The following is a 17,612-nucleotide window of genomic DNA, read 5'->3' as shown; positions in this document are numbered from 1 at the left end:
CTATTGGAGAAAGAAAACTATGACAATGCTAGGTATTTTTATATCCTATCTTAGTTAATCTTCTCAACACTCACCAGGAGAGGTAGGTTTTATTAGCTCTCCTCTACAGGTAAGGACACGGAAGATGAGAGAGAATAACTGACTCGCCCAAGTCTATAGATGATAAAGCCCACCCCATCTCCTATAGATGAGGGGCTGACAAACTACAACCCACAAGCCAAACCCCCAGTGCACTGCCTGCTTTTGTAAATAAATTGTATTGGATCACAGCCATGCCCATTTTTATACTTATTACCTGTGACTACTTTCATGGTGCAACAGCCTGAGAGATTGTGAAACAGACCATATGATCTGCAAAGCTGGAAATATTTACTATCTAGACCTTTGCAGAAAAAGTTTGCTAATGGCTCTAGAGTAGTGTTTTCAGCAGTTGTGCTGTTGTGATTTTTATTGTTATGATTTCTTTTTAATTTGGTCTTTTGGACTCTATTTCTTGAGTATGACCGCAAGCCAAGACAGGCACTCTGTAGGTGAGTTCTGAGAGGGGAAAGTTACATTCAGGTGTCAGATGAGACACAATGAGGAAGTGAACAAAAATTAATAAAACAAAAGAAATTTATTACTCACAAGTCTCAGAGAGGTTACAGGTGCCCACAGGGGGAGTCTGGAGGCAGCAGGGAATTCAACCAGTAGGGATAAGTGGGGGAAAAAAGAGAAGACAGAGGGGGAGAGAGGAAAGGGGGAGGGAGGGGAGAGGAAGAGAGAGAAAACCTGTGAAATTATCCCTTTATTGAGCTCCACGGATATTATTATCCTTAAGGCTTTCCTGTGAGGCTCATTGATTAGCTAATTTAAAGAAAACCTCTGTGAAGTCAGGGAACTTATTTACATAAACCTGGTGTTGACCATTAGGTTTTAGTGTGGTGTATTAGTCTGTTCTCATGCTGCTAATAAAGACATACCTGACACTGGGTAACTTATTATTTTTTTAATTATGCTTTAAGTTTTAGGGTACATGTACAAACGTGCAGGTTAGTTACATATGTATACATGTGCCATGTTGTTGTGCTGCACCCATTAACTCGTCATTTAACATTAGGTATATCTCCTAATTCTAACCCTCCCCGCTCCCCCCTCTCCCCACCCCACAACAGGCCCTGGTGTGCGATGTTCCCCTTCCTGTGTTCTCATTGTTCAATTCCCACCTATTAGTGAGAACATGCAGTGTTTGGTTTTTTGTCCTTGTGATAGTTTGCTGAGAATGATGGTTTCCAGCTTCATCCGTGTCCCTACAAAGGACATGAACTCATCATTTTTATGGCTGCATAGTATTCCATGGTGTATATGTGCCACATTTTCTTAATTCAGTCTATCACTGTTGGACATTTGGCTTGGTTCCAAGTCTTTGCTATTGTGAATAGTGCTACAATAAACATATGTGTGCATGTGTCTTTATAGCAGCATGATTTATAATCCTTTAGGTATACACCCAGTAATGGGATGGCTGGGTCAAATGGTATTTCTAGTTCTAGATCCCTGAGGAATCGCCACACTGACTTCCACAAGGGTTGAACTAGTTTACAGTCCCACCAACAATGTGAAAGTGTTCCTATTACTCCACATCCTCTCCAGCACCTGTTGTTTCCTGACTTTTTAATGATCGCCATTCTAACTGGTGTGAGATGGTATCTCACTGTGGTTTTGATTTGCATTTCTCTGATGGCCAGTGATGATGAACATTTTTCCATGTGTCTTTTGGCTGCATAAATGTCTTCTTTTGAGAAGTGTCTGTTCATATCCTTCGCCCACTTGTTGATGGGGTTGTTTTTTTCTTGTAAATTTGTTTGAGTTCATTGTAGATTCTGGATATTAGCCCTTTGTCAGATGAGCAGATTGCAAAAATTTTCACCCATTCCGTAGGTTGCCTGTTCACTCTGATGGTGGTTTCTTGGATGTCCTCTCTCACCACTCCTATTCAACATAGTGTTGGAAGTTCTGGCCAGGGCAATTAGGCAGGAGAAGGAAATAAAGGGTATTCAATTAGGAAAAGAGGAAGTCAAATTGTCCCTGTTTGCAGATGACATGATTGTATATCTAGAAAACCCCATTGTCTCAGCCGAAAATCTCTTTAAGCTAATAGGCAACTTCAGCAAAGTCTCAGGATACAAAATCAATGTGCAAAAATCACAAGCGTTCTTATACATCAATAACAGACAAACAGAGAGCCAAATCATGAGTGAACTCCTATTCACAATTGCTTCAAAGAGAATAAAATACCTAGGAATCCAACTTACAAGGGATGTGAAGGACCTCTTCAAGGAGAACTACAAACCACTGCTCAATGAAATAAAAGAAGATACAAACAAATGGAAGAACATTCCATGCTCATGGGTAGGAAGAATCAATATTGTGAAAATGGCCATACTGCCCAAGGTAATTTATAGATTCAATGCCATCCCTATCAAGCTACCAATGACTTTCTTCACAGAATTGGAAAAAACTACTTTAAAGTTCATATGGAACCAAAAAAGAGCCCACATTGCCAAGTCAATCCTAAGCCAAAAGAACAAAGCTGGAGGCATCACGCTACCTGACTTCAAACTATACTACAAGGCTACAGTAACCAAAACAGCATGGTACTTGTACCAAAACAGAGATATAGACCAATGGAACAGAACAGAGCCCTCAGAAATAATGCTGCGTATCTACAACCATCTGATCTTTGACAAACCTGACAAAAACAAGAAATGGGGAAACGATTCCCTATTTAATAAATAGTGCTGGGAATACTGGCTAGCCATATGGAGAAAGCTGTAACTGGATCCCTTCCTTATACCTTATACAAAAATTAATTCAAGATGGATCAAAGACTTAAATGTTAGACCTAAAACCATAAAAACCCTAGAAGAAAACCTAGGCACTACCATTCAGGACATAGGCATGGGCAGAGACTGGGTAACTTACAAAGGAAAGAGGTTTAATTGACTCAGAGTTCCGCAGGGCTGGGGAGGCCTCAGGAAACTTACAATCATGTGGAAGGGGAAGCAAACATGTCCTTCTTCACATGATGGCAGCAAGGAAAAGTGCCAAGCAAAAGGAGGAAAAGCCCCTTATAAAACCATCAGATATCATGAGAACTCACTCACCATCACAAGAACAGCAGCATGGGGGTAACTGCCCCCATAATTGAGTTACCTCCCACTAGGTCCCTCCCATGACACGTGGGGATTATGGGAACTACAATTCAAGATGAGATTTGGCTGGGGACACAGCCAAACCATATCATGTGGTCAGCAGCTGTGGGATGTGTTAGGTTTTGGAGTGGTGAGACAATAAACAAGTGGGCCATATCACAAACAGGAAGAAGGGGTGTTTTAACTAGGCCAAAAATGATAACTTATATCAAGCCTGAAAAACTAAATAACTTCTGTCATGCCTAAAAGTGGATGCCAAGGTAGCAATAATATTAAACAAATGTATGACAGAAATTTTGTCAGATAAAAATCTTATCAGGATGCTCACTCAACATACACAATAGTTAAATAGCCAAATATTGTTAGCACTGCATTTTATAAATTCAAATTTATATAACATTTACTTATTGGAAATTCAATCGACATCTTTGAAAGGTAGCTTTGAGTAACACAACATTTTAAAATAAGGAGTTTATAGAGCTTAATAGCCGTCTCATATCAGCATTGATTTACAGTTAATACTTCTATTTAGCTTATTTTCAGGATATCTTAAACTGACCCAGAAGCTTGAAGAAGACTGCTAGGAAACATTTGCCTTCCAAGGTAAATCTCCAATAATATCACCATTTCTACTTATAGCCATAAAATTTAGACATGAAGATAATTAACAAGCAATAAGTATTTATTGAATGAGCAGATGGAAGAATTATCACAATGTGATAGTTATGATTTCACTATTATTGCACAACACACTTTTAATTCAATAAGCATCACTACTTGCTCACAATGAATTTGGGTGCTGGCTGGGCCCTTTGCATATAGTGTAGATAAGATTTATAGGTCCCTGTCTTCAGGGAGTTTAGAATCTAGTAAGAGATGCAGATGTGCCCAGGCTTGCCTGGGTCTAACTGAGCAAGGAACACACATGCTACAATCATGTACTTGTTTCTATAACTTTGTATGAACAAAAACTTAAACCTGAGAGCTCACAAAATGATGGCAAGCGAGGAGCTAGAGAAATGGCAGATTATACACTAAAGATGAGAAAAGAGAGATGAGAAGACATCAAAGATATAAGCTTTTCACCTTGCATTTTTTTTCCTTTGCCCTGAAGAGAAATGGAAATGTTACCAACAGCAAATGCCTAGTATATAGCACATTCTTCTGGATTATTCTTGTATATTATATTTAACCTTCATAACAACCCTTTGAAATAGGAATTCATTTTGCTGTTATATAAACGCAAAGACTGAAACTTGGGTCACTAATAAATTGAAGGACCAGAATTCAAAGCACATCTAAAAAAAAAAAACAACAACAACAAACTATACAGTCTAGGTTTTCTCCATTACTATATATGGTGTGCTCACCAGGGCTTTAAGATACACAGGCTTAAGTTAGATAACAAGCCGTTTGGTAAGTACATACCTCTGCCTGAACTAGTTTAGATAAGTCACTGGGAAATTCATCTAGTCATACCCAGTTCAGTTCTGACTCTCCAGTAAACCAATGTCTATGTATTCCTCCTTACCCTGGAGGGGAATAAAAGACAGAAGGAAGACAAAGAGAGAGGCATTGCTCTTGCATTTGCCCCAAAAGAAAGACCAGCAAGTGTAAAATCTTACCATGCATAAGCAATGGTAATATTTTAACATTTAAAATTAGCTTTTCTTTTCTCCCTTTCTGAGTACACTACTTTTGCCCTCATCCAACTTTGCAACCAGATTCCAATCTGCAAAGGGGGCAATCAGAATTTGTTCATGAAAAAATGCGAAGAGCTATGTGAAATAATTTATAATTTTTGCCATTGAAAAATAATATTCTGCAGCAAGCTAATGTCTTTGGGGATATCAATCCTGCTTCCTGCCTCTAACATTCAAGAGTTAATTCAGGACAATACAATTCATTGAGTTCTCTCAAGGTATAGAGTCATCACCTATGGTTGTGTATGTTGTACACGGCACAAAGTAACACCTCTGATTGGGTGACATTCACGTTGTGGATCTCATAGCTTCACTTACCTATTATAAAAATGTCTGATGTTAGCAATCGAGTGTCTTATAATAGCATAATAATTACAGTAGTCTCCTTATCCAGTTTTGCCTTCTGCAGTTTTAGTTACCAGAGGTCAAACAGTCTGAAAATAGATGAGTACAGTAAGGTATTATGAGAAAGACCATATTCACATACCTTGTATTATAGTATATTATTATAATTGTTCTGAGCCAATTTATAAATTAAATTTTATCATAGGTATGTATATATAGGGAAAAACACGGCATATCCAGGGTTTGGTACTATCTGCAGTTTTAGACATCCACTGGGGGTCTGGGAACATAACCCCCATGGGTAAGGGGAGATTACTACTCTATATGGGAATTTTTGAAGATGGGAAAGAAAGCATCTTGGCAGAGGACCACTTTTGTTAATTTTCACAAAGGTGCTAAATGAGCTAGTAGCATTCTTATGTATAGAATATTCCCTTTCTTTATACGCTTCTTGGGCTTTGTATTAATAAGCTATGGCTGCAATGATGCTAAGTAACAAACAACTCCAAAAAATTCAGTGACTAATGGCAGAGCTCCTGTTGTAGGTCACTGAATTTTAAAAGAGAGAGAGAGAGAGAGAAAGAGAAAGAGAGAGAGAGAGAAAGAAAGAGAAAGAGAAAGAAAGAAGGAAAGAAAGAAAGAGAGAGAAAGAAAGAAAGAAAGAAAGAAAGAAAGAAAGAAAGAAAGAAAGAAAGAAAGAAAGAAAGAAAGAAAGAAAGAAAGAAAGAAAAGAAAGAAAGAAAGAAGGAAAGAAAGAAAGAAAGAAGGAAAGAAAGAAAGAGAAAGAAGGAAGGAAAGAAAAGAAAAAAGAAGGAGAAAGAAAGAAAGACAAAGAGAGAGGAAGGAAGGAAGGAAAGAGGGAAGGAAGGAAGATTTATTTTTCATATGTCTGCAGGTTTGCTGTGCTCTGCTGGACTCAGCTGGATTTGGACTCACTCACTAGCAGGGTTTAGTTCTGCTCCATGGTCACTCATTCTGAGATCCAGGCAACATCGGTACAGCTACCTGGAGCATGCTCATCTCATGGCAGACAGCAGGGGCTCAAGAAGTTAAGCCAAACCACATAAGCTTAGCTAAAACCTTTGTTCATGTCACGTTCTCTTAGCTTCCACTCATCATAACAAGCCTCATGGCCAAGTACATCAGAGGGGTAGTAGGGAAGTATATGACTCCCACAGAGGAGGAGGGAGAGTGAATCCGGCCACAGATCTACTCTATTGTGCTCTATGGTAGTAGGAAGATATGTTGCAGCAAAAGCCCAATTCTGTAACAGCCCAAGGAACATTAGAAACTATCTCTATATTGCGATAAGCCATTTCCTATATGCTACTGCTTTTTGCACACTGAGTCTTGTACACTTTTAAAAGAGATCAGTCTGCTTATTTTTCACCTTTTTATATATTACTGTGATAGCTGATGAGTCAGCAGTCAGCTTGTGAAGGACCAGACTGCAAACATTTTTGGCTCTGTGAGCTATATTGTCTCTGTTACAGCCACTTAACTCTGCCACTGTAGTGCAAAAGCAGCCATAGGCAACATTTAACAAGTGGATATAACTGTGTTCTAATAATACTTTATTTACAAAAATAGATGGTGGGCCTGATTTGGCCCATGAGTCATAGCTTACCAGTCTTATAATAAACTATAAAGGATATATATATATCCTTTATATATATATTTATATATATATATAATATATATATATATTTTGCTTTCGCCACCTATTGCTTCATAACATACATACACCCCAAATTCTAGTGGCTTAAAGCAATTATTTTATTGTCTCATGATTCTGTGCACTGACTGGGCTCAGCTGGGTGACTTTTCTGCTCTATGTGATGTTTTCTGCATCTGAAGGGACGTACGGTATCAACAGGGGTTAAATATTAGAGATGGCTCATTCACCTGTCTGGCGCCTTGGCAGAGGTGAGTGATAGGTTGGACTCAGCAGGAACACAAACAGCTAAGTCCCAGCTGCTGTGCCTCACTTCTCAGACATGACATGGCCACCTAGGATTCCCCAGGGTGAAAGGGGGGGAAACTACCTGGCCTCTTTAAAGCTTAGGCCCAGAACTGTCGTTTCTGCCTATTTCAGGAAAACTCACAAGCCATGTTTTTCCTCTGCTCTCACACCATCACAACAATCAACCTAGAAGACTTCTGTGAATAAATGGGCAGGGGTTTCTCCCTACCACCAAGAAAGCCACTAGTTCTGCAGCACAGACCAGCTGGGTGTCTTCCAATTAAGTTCCAATATTATCCACCTGGAAAGAATGTCAGACTCCCCCCCCCAACCCCACCATAGGCTGGGGATCAGGCCCCAAGATGCCCTCCCCATAAGACACCAGTCACAACTCCAGGCCTCTGGAACTTCTGACCAGCCTGCTTCACGTTGGGGTTCCCAAGACCCCTTCTTTGTGTTCAATTAATTTGCTGGAATGGCTCACAGAACTCAGAGAGGCACTTACTTATGTTTGTTCATTTATTATAAAGGATATTATAAATAATACAGATAAAGAGATGTGCAGGGTGGCACATGGGGGAAAGGGTGCTGAGCTTCCATGTTCTCCATGGGTGTGCCACCCTCCAGGAACCGCCAGGTGTTCAGCTATCCAGAAGCTCCCCAAACCCTGTCCTCTGGGGTTTCTGTGGAAGCTTCATGATGTCAGCATTCCTTCCCACACAGTATAAGGCAGTGTGGGACCCTCTCCGGAATGAGGGTCTCTTGACTCACAATCAGAAAGGTGAGGGAAAATTAGATTCTGGTTCCTGAGGCCTGCCCCTGATGCCTAACACACCCAAAGTTATAACAAAAGACCGTAACAAGGGCTGTGGGAGTTATGAACCAGGAACTGTAGATGAAAATCAAAATAATAATTGTATATATTAAAATATAACACCACACTGCCACATCCTACTGCTAAAGTACCTCATCTTTCATCTGTCGTCTGTGACCCATCTCGTCTGTGCTCTACTCCGGCCTGTGTCAGAACATCAACTTTCTTACTTCTGGACCTTCAAATGTGGTGAAATTCTTTTTAATGCTATACCTTCACACTGCAGAGCAGTTTTCTTATTCTATGACACAACAGCCAAACACCCTATTCCAAGGACTTCCCTGCCCAGGAAACTGATGCCTTAGTCCAGACACAGGTGATCTTAATTAAGGTAAGTTAGCATAAAAGACAGGGGTTGTCTATGCCTTGAGACACTCTGGGCATCCCCTAAATGAACTGACTGTAAGTGGGTCTCCTCTACACAACATCGGGCTCCATGTGCCATGGAGAAGCCCACACAACAGAGCTTGGAAGTAGCAGGGGGTGCAAGGGGTAAGCAAATCCCTGAGGCCTGGGCACAATTTTAAATCTAATTCAATTATGATCAATATAATACCCACGAGGGACAACCGAAGGGACCCTTTGCTCTTGAACCTGAAAACTCCTTGAAAATCATCATTGTAGATTTTAGAGTAGAGCTATCACCCCTCTAAGGCCACATGCGATTCTGATCATGCACTAACCAAAATGATAAACTTCTACACTGGACTTCTGCCTGCTTCCATCAGTCCAGCCATTCTTGAGGTGTCTCAGTCATCATCATCTGCCTCTGCCCAAGACCTACCCTAAGTCATACCAGCAAATGATCATGTTGACTTTTGCCTCAAGCCACACCATCTACGCACATTTACTTTCTTGATCACCACTTCCTTCTATCCTTACCTGTCTGCACCTGTGATCTTCATCCCAGTCTCCACCCCAAGACTCAGCCTCTAGCTCGAGACAGGAAGCTGGAGAAGGCAATAAAAGAAACACGAGATTATCACAGACACTTTTTCCAGCTCCACACCTAGAATCATGCAAAGGAGATGACCCAGAAGAGAAGTCAGTCATCAGGCTTTAAGTGTGAATGTCCCAGAATATTCCACTGTACTTTCATTGAGTGAAATGGGGGCTACCCACTCCATCCCATATTGCATGGAAGGCCTGAGGGATGGTGAGTCAGGACAGACCCCTTCCAGATCATGTACCTTTTGTCCAGCCACTGTGCACCTGAGCTGTATTCCATGCACTGTGTACCTGCCAGACCATAAATCTGAGCTGTCAACACCCCAACAGAGCTCACAGCAGGCATCCTGGAACTGATTCCCCTTAATCCCTTTCTGATCTGCTGTTTGTCTGGCAACTGACTCTTGGTTCTATCTCCCATTTATAGTCCTGCTGGCTTGACAGATGAGTGTACTCTCCTGATCTCTCAACTCCCTGTCAAAGGCACTGGCTTGGTCTTACTCACCAGCTCTCATGTTTTTTATTTTCAGGATAAACCCCCACACACATTCAAAGTGCCTGTGAAGACCCCACTGAGCTCCAGTCACATCTACTGGGGCCTCTATAGGGTGGGGGTAGGGATTGACAGAAGTCGAGTCTTTTTATCCTGAGGACATGGTCCAAATCAGGGACTCATGGAAGACTGTTGAATAACTGAGTGATGCATAAGGACCTTGACCTCATAAGCAATTGTCCTTCCAAACAGAGAAAACTGGCCCACAATGAGCTATTTCTGAATGAGTTTGCATACAGTGCTGGTGAAAAGTGATACCCAGAGGAAGACTAGCCAGACTGAACTACTTAAGGAAACAAAGCATCTTTGAGAAATAAAATTAATTAACTGCTTCCAAAGGGAGCAGAAAATAGGAGGCTGGGAGGGGCCAGGAAATTTTATATAAATTTCCAAAGGACTAGGAACTTGAAAGTAAACTAAGGGAATTTCAAGCTCTAAATTAAAAAAATGCCTTCCAACATCATGGCTTAGCAGTATGCAATAGGCACTCAAAATTGGGATTTGGTTATGTACAAAGCAAAGCTCTGACCAAGGAAAACAATAAATTAAATGCGTAAATTGAGAGGATTTGGGCTTTTTAAAAGTTGCTGCACAATATTCTCTGAGGGTGATTTCAGACTAGACCTTGACAGAGTGAGATTGTGAATATAAAAGTGAGCTTTTGTCAATCAGAAGGCACTTCTGCAGAAATAAGTTTCTAGAGAATAACCAAAGGGGATTTCAAAGATCTAGTTTACATTCTTTGTGTCTTCAGGCCCATTTCCTTGGGATTTAAGAAACCATAAGGATTTTGAGATCGTGAAACAGTCATATGAAACACTGCTTAGTATGGTTCTCACTGTATATGGTGCCCCACTCAGGGACATTTTATTTCTGTCTGTACTTTGACCAAATTCTTTTGCCCACCAGCCCCCATTCCTCCAATCTTTGCAAGGTTTGCCAGCTTGTTAGTGGAGAGGAAATAGTAGTTATATCCCATCTGTCCTCCATGACTCTCATGAGCAAATCAGAAAGGGGTGGGGACATGCCTGTAGATGAGGAGGTTCCAGAACCGAGATACACCAACCCTGGGAAGGAAACATTCTGTAAGGTCACATAAAAAAAAATCTGTAAGGTCACATAAACTCCAGGAAAGGGGTTTCTTCTGCCAGTATCTGCACTAAAAGAAGATTCTATTAAAATTAATAACTTTTCTTTATCAGGCATTGTGTGATGAACTTTATATACATAATCTTAATGTTGCCATTTGATCATAAAGATAATTCAACCTCACTATTTGACTCCAGCAGTATGTTGATCCTGCTATATCCAAGAATTTAGCATCAACACACCAGAACAACTGTCATCTCCTTGGTATGGGTTTTGTGTGTGTGTGTGTGTGTGTGTGTGTGTGTGCACACATGCATGGACATTTTCCCTGTGTTGCTCTTCCTCTTTGCACCTGTGTTCCTTTCCCTGTCTCCCTCACTCTGTGTGGCTGCCCCTGTAAATCTCCCACTTTCCCTGAGTCTAGTCTAGGCCTTTGTCTATGTATTTTCCTCTCTATCTTTGTGTATGTGTGTTTGTGAATGTATTCCTTTACGTTTCTCTGCTTCCTTATCCAGGCAACGACAACAACCTGAGAGGCAGTGGGCCTCTTCCTGTCTTCCTTCTTGTGCTGAAAGTCAACAGAGAAGAGAATCAGTCCTCGGGATCTCACTGAGCCTTTTTTAGAATATCCACCACCACCCCTTCCTTTGCTCCCTGTTTCTCCAGGCTCCCTTCTCCCAGCAAACAACCAACTCGGTTCCACACTCATGTGCATGCATATGCATTCATACATACAGGGCTGCATTTATTCCTGACTTTTCTATCCTTCATGTGATAAATAATTGTTAACACTTATTAAAAGCTACTATGATCTGAAAGTTTGTGTCCCCCCAAAATTCATATGTTGAAATGTAATTCTCAACACAACAGTATGAAGAGATGCGGCCTTTAGCAAGTGATTTAGGTGAATGGGATTCGTGATAAGGCATTAAGAGAGCCCCAAGGGAGCTTGTTTGCCTCTTCTGCCACCAAAAGACACAGCTAGAAGGCACTATCTATGAGGAACAGGCCCTCACCTGATGTCAAATCTACCTGCTCTTTGATTGTGGTCTTCCAAGGCCCCAGAACTGTGAGTAATAAACTTCTGTTGTTTATAAATTATCCTTTTTTTTTTTGTTTCAACAATCAGAAAGGGCTAAGACAAAAGCTAACTACATACCAAGTACTGTTTGAAATACCTAATATTTACCCATTACAACCCCTTATAAGGGTTACTATTATCTCTACACTCCAGATGAGGAAACTGAGGCATGGACAATTTAAGTAACTTGCCAAAATTCAAACAATAGCAGGAGAAAAGCTGACATTCAAACTCCACAGTCTATGCTATAAACCACTACACCATATTGCCTGTACCTTACAGTCAATGATTAGCAGATATTAGTAGAGAAAGCGACGTGTCCTCTTTATTCTCTAATGAGCTCCCAGAACTCCATGCGTAACAAGCTTCTCTCAAGATCAAACAGTTTTAGTATGCTGAGCAGCACAGAAAATTTGGGGTCATTATGAAGGGGGACTAACTTCTTTGAATACTGGGGAAAAAATCACATTTCCCCTGACTTTGTATTTAGAGAATAATCAAGAAAATGTTCCCCTTTCTCTCTTACTGAATACAATTCATCTTTATCAAACCAGAAAAGAATGTACCTCCAGCTGGAAGTTTCTCACAAAGCCTGTCGAGATGAAAGGTACAGTAATAGATACACAAAGTAGTTGCTTTTTATCTGTGAAAAGCTGGTTTCATATAATTCTTTCATAAAAGTGAAAAATAAGACATTGTGTTTATGTAGAGCATACATTTGTCTGCATCACCAAAAAAGAAGATTGTGACCGTCTACTGGGACAGCCTAAATCCTTGACTGTTTGCATTTGGTCTGGCCCAGGTGCTCCATTAATAGTGGAAAACCTGCTTTTTCCGCACGTGAAGCAGCCAATTTAGGCTCAAAGTCACTGCATTTGTTATCTGTCCTAAACAGGAGCCCAACCCATACTTTTTGCTCAGCTAAAGAAAAAGAACATTGAAAAGTTAGTAAACAGGACAATTGATGGCACCTGGCTTTGTGTCAAGCAAAAGCCAGTCTCTGCAGTGAAAAGTCCTGACCTTGAAAAGCTGGTTAAAATGGATGATGCGTGGGCTGCTAGCTGGAGAGCCAGCGGGAAGTAGGTCAGTGAAGCTATAGGCTGGCTTCTGTCACTCCCAACCTGAGCTTGTGCAACTTCAAGGGGAAAAAAATGTTCTCAGACAGAAGAGGAGACTGTGTGTGGTTCTAGGCAGCATGTAATATTGACAAAACCATCACCACCCAATGAAATCATTGAGGAGAGGCTGTCAGTCCTTGCCACGTCCGGGAGCTATTTCTGCTCCCTTAATTAATTAAGGGTTGTCTTGTCTTAGTTTTTATTTTAACCACAGAAACGAACTTTGTTGTCCACTTTCTGTAGGCCCCACCACACTGCCAACTCTTACAGGCTGTCCACCAAGCATTTAATGGCCCTGGCTGGGCTGATAGACAGGAGGGACTAATGAGGAAGCCCAAATTGCAAAGGGACTTTGGACAGAGGACAGAAGCTCTCTGTGATGGAAGTCAAGCCCTGGACCATCCTTTCACCCACCCACCTACCCACCCTCCTCACTTGCTCTCCAAGGAGCTGCAATGCCTCACTCAAGAGCAAAGCTTCTGGAACCTCCTGGGCTCCCTTAGCTGTGTGGTTTTGGGTCCATTCCTAACTTTCTGTGTCTCCATTTCCTCACCTGTGAGATGGGAGTAATGAATGATCCTCATAGGGTCGCCATGTGGAACATTCATGAGAGCCCCAGGATAAAGCAGATGGTGCACTCAAACTGGGATAACCCAAGGAGGGTTTCATAAAAGAACTATTGACAAAGGAGTGTGGAGAGTGCAGAAAAAGCACAAGGGAGGATGCAGCGCCCCAGGATAGTAAAGTGGGTGCCATTATCAGTCCCGAAGGGGCACCTGGAAGAGTGTGTGTATCCACATCCAAAGAAAGTAGGAGCTCTGTGATGCGAGATATGACCTTCAATGCAGGCACGCAGCCAGCTGGTAGCAACCTGACAGCAAGAGAGGCTTATAAATAAATGTGTCAACCACACTCTCCTCCTTCCCTTGGGGTCTCCATACGTCCCTTCAGCTGAAACCATAAGAACCCAACAGACAAGGCAGCCCCTTAATGCATTCCATATGGGGCACCCAGCAGCAAGTGGATCTGCAGGGGCAAATGGGAGACACTGAGCACCAATAATTCGATGAGGCAAGGTAGTAGATTGCTTAATGCAGTGCCTGGAACACGCATTCAGTGCGTACTAACAGCTTCATATATGATACTAGGCAGGGATGCCACACAGATGAGGCACCCTAGGGAAGGAAAACTGTGGGCCAGGAAAAGACCACTCAGCCTCACCCTTTCCTGGTTCTGAAGTTTCTGCCTCTGCAGGAGGATCTAGAACCTCAGGGTTATTGCACTGCCGCTGACTCTGGGATCTTAGGCAAGTCTATTCCCCACTCTGGCCTTTGTTTTCTTGTCTGTTAAATTAAGATGTTAGGGGATAAGATGAGTTTAGGTATTTTCCAGTCTAATATGCTATTATTCAAGCACATTGTGTGTTTATAGCCACAATTTAAAGCAATCTATAGCCAGTCAATCCTAATTGTATTTGTTTTGGGACACAAGATGAATTGCAGGACTTGGACAACACAATGGGAATTGTAGGTGCTCTGCACATAAGGTTGAGATATGCCTGGTGCAGCCATTGCCCCTTCCCCATCCTGTTCCAGGGATTCTCCCAGGTTCCTACCAGCCTCACAGTTTCACACCCACTTCCTAAGAGGAAGCAAAATCCTAAAGTGAGGGGAAGTTGGCCTGAGCTCCTCCAACATTCCTTGACCCCTCCCCCCTGTTGAGCTCACCTACTCTCAGCATCCACCCAACCAGTATTTTTTTAATTGCCAAAAGATACCTTTAGTAACACTTTACACATAGCTAGTATGTGTAATATAGGGAAGAGTTAAGATACCTGGTTCTAGCTAAATTAGAGTCAGACCCACTGGGCTAGCACCTTAGCCAATACTGCTGCTGAAGCCCCTCGGTGGAAGCCAAGGGCTTCAGAGAAAACAGTTTGAGGACCCTTCCACCCACAGCATCCTTCTCATGTTCCTCACGACATTCTCGGTCCCTCTGGAGAGTCTCCCCTTCCCTCCTGTGTTCCAAGCTAGAGAACCTCAACTAGTCAATTGCTATCTACAAGGAGATTTTGCAGCCTACACAATAGTAATGGAATCTTACCATTGTAGAGTGCTCAGCTGAGTATACAGCCCTTTCACACACATTATTCTATCCTCAGAACAACCCTGTACTTCCCCAACTTCACACCAAAGTAAGCAGCACAGTCAGGCCCGGAACTCATTTTTTTTTTAACTCCAAGTTCCCACACCAATGGCTAACCAGACACCGCAAGCTAATACCAGCATCTTTTGTTGTGGTGTCCTAAATGATTTTTTAAATTATTATTCGCATTAGTGCCACCATCTTCTTTTCTTAACACTATCTGAAATCCTTCCCTCTCGTGCATTGTCTGCCTCCTCTCCTAAGCTCCCCAAGATGAAGGGCTGCCTGTCTCACACACAATGGTATCCCCCAATCCCTAACCCAATGTCTGACACTCAAAATGCATGCAGTAAGTGTTTATCCGCTGAATGAAACACAGAATCCCACACTCCTATTCTTTTAGGTCATTTACCCTCACTAGGTTTCAAGGCTCCCAAAACTAAAAATAACCACGTTTGACTCAGCAGCAGGTGAATGTCCAGATTACTTTTAGTTTCTGGGTTAAGGAGGAAAACTGGGCCAGACCTACACAGAACAAACTACCTGGTGGTGCATCCTTGCTCGGGGAATGTTAAAGACCCTTGTGTAACAAATATTGATGAAGGCTGATTCTACTTTCCATTTTCCCAGGAGTCCCAACCTAAACATCCTACAATTTCTAGAAGTGTATGATTCTCTCCCACAAAACTATGAGCTATTTAGGAAGAATAATTCTGCCTGGCTGCTCTTTTTTTTCCCCTAGAAATGAGAAGTGGATCAGGCAAGGTTCTGCATAACAGTTTGATGAATGCTTGAGACTGGCCAGCACCGCAAGCCTCAGCACCAGAGTGTGGAATCGTAGAATGTTAGAACTGGAAAGGATTTCAGCAACATCTCAAACTGCTCTGTACAATATGTTAGCCACTAGCTACATGTGGCTATTTAAGAGTAAATCAAAATTAACTGAAATTAAATGAAGTTGAAAGTCTTCAGACATACTAGCCACTTTTCTAGGACTCAAAAGCCACTGTCTAGAGGCTACTGCATGGGAAGGCACAGATATGAGAATATTTCCATCATGGCAGAAAGTCCCTTTGGATAGCACTGAAAGGATCTCATTTATAATGAGAGAATTGAGTCTCAGAGAAGGAAAGTAATTTCCCCCGAGTCATGCAGTGAGTCAGAAATGAAAACATGAGCTCTGGCTTAGGTTCTTACCTAAGTCTCCTGGTTACTGATCAGCATTTTTTAACCATTACACTGGATTCACAAACCGTGAGGGCCTTGCCTAGAAGAACAGCCACATGTCCTCTTCTTTCAAGGCAGCATAACTCTGGATAGCTAGTAAGAAATCCTAGATGCACATGGCAGAGAACAAATGCTAGACCCAACAAGCAAATGACAGGAAACTGTAGCTTCCCACAGAAAGCTAAAGCACCAGAGATCTGAAGCAGGCCGCAATGTGGGCTGTCTTTTTTTTTTTTTTTAAGCTTCTCAAAATCGTTTTCATTTCAATGTTGGAGGTTAATACCCAAGACGGACACTCTTTTTGAAGAGTCCCTTTTGATTTTAATTTCTTAAAGTCTTCATTTTAACTCCCCTTTCTGTTTATATTATACCCATCCCACAAGTTTTCTTTCTTTCCAGGTAACTTGATCCTCGAAAATGTGCAGAATCCATTTATGCCCACTGCTTTTAATTAAACATCAACTCGTTCTTTCAACTGGGTCTTTTAGGATTTTACATTGTCTTTTCTAAATGTACGTGTCTTTTTCTGCAATTACATCCAATCAAGTTCTCAAAAATGTATTTCTTAATCTTTAAATAGCCGGGAGTGAGTTTTGGCAACAGCTCAGGAAAACCTACAAAAGGGAAGAAGTCGGCTCTACCCCTCTCTCCTGCATAGGAGCAGGGCTCATAATCCAAGTCAGGGTCTACACACATAGACCTCAGGGCATTTAACATCCAACTGAGGCCTGTAAACCCCAGGGTACAGATTCCACATCTGAAAGAAGCCTATACATCTTGTCACAGAAACAGTGACAGTTTCTACCTGTTTTTATTAAAGTCACACGGTGAGAAGCATGATCCAAGGAAACAAGCATTTCTCTCGATGGCCCAGACTTCCAGCAGGAACATTTGCCACAAGCAGACACACCAACAAATGACGGCAAGCTGGGTCCCCAGAGTCACAATGTTCAACAGCGGGCCTGGAGGCTGCTGGGAGGACCTGAGAAGTGTGGGGAGCAGTACTCAAGCTCCCAAGGTTCTCAAGCTCCCAAATCCAATCATCCAATTAGGCTATAGATGTCTTCAGAATCTGCAGAGGAGGCCCTCCTGACGGACAAATGTAGTAGGGGGAGAGAGTATTTAGGAAAATTCCACTGATGAGTCATATTTTTTTCTGGTATGTCTCCTAGGGTTTCTGAAGATTTCATTATCCTCATAAGTGAAATTCTTAAAATTACTGAAAGAGGTGCTTATTGAAACCTATAGCTCTCCATCCCTTGGCAGGCTTTGATTTGAAACATTCAAAACACATCCAACAGCCTCTTCTTCCCTGAAGACAGGGGCTTTAATGTTTAAAAAAAAAGAAGAAAGAAAAGAAAAAAGCAAGTCT

The 17,612-nt window shown here is 41.7% G+C and overlaps 1 long non-coding RNA gene across 1 annotated transcript; it reads right to left on the bottom strand.

Annotated features, from left to right (window-relative positions):
- Positions 1-1,165: 1,165 nt before the first annotated feature.
- On the bottom strand, positions 1,166-10,724 carry LOC129058139 (uncharacterized). Its single transcript, XR_008523029.1, has 4 exons — positions 10,487-10,724; positions 8,962-9,029; positions 5,216-5,331; positions 1,166-1,995 (listed from the first exon to the last, which is right to left on the bottom strand). It is a non-coding gene; the product is annotated as an uncharacterized LOC129058139 (long non-coding RNA).
- Positions 10,725-17,612: the final 6,888 nt, after the last annotated feature.

Source organism: Pongo abelii, chromosome 11, assembly GCF_028885655.2.
Source record: "Pongo abelii isolate AG06213 chromosome 11, NHGRI_mPonAbe1-v2.0_pri, whole genome shotgun sequence".
NCBI classification, from domain to species: Eukaryota; Metazoa; Chordata; class Mammalia; order Primates; family Hominidae; genus Pongo; species Pongo abelii.
This window is presented reverse-complemented; position numbering and strand designations above follow the sequence as displayed.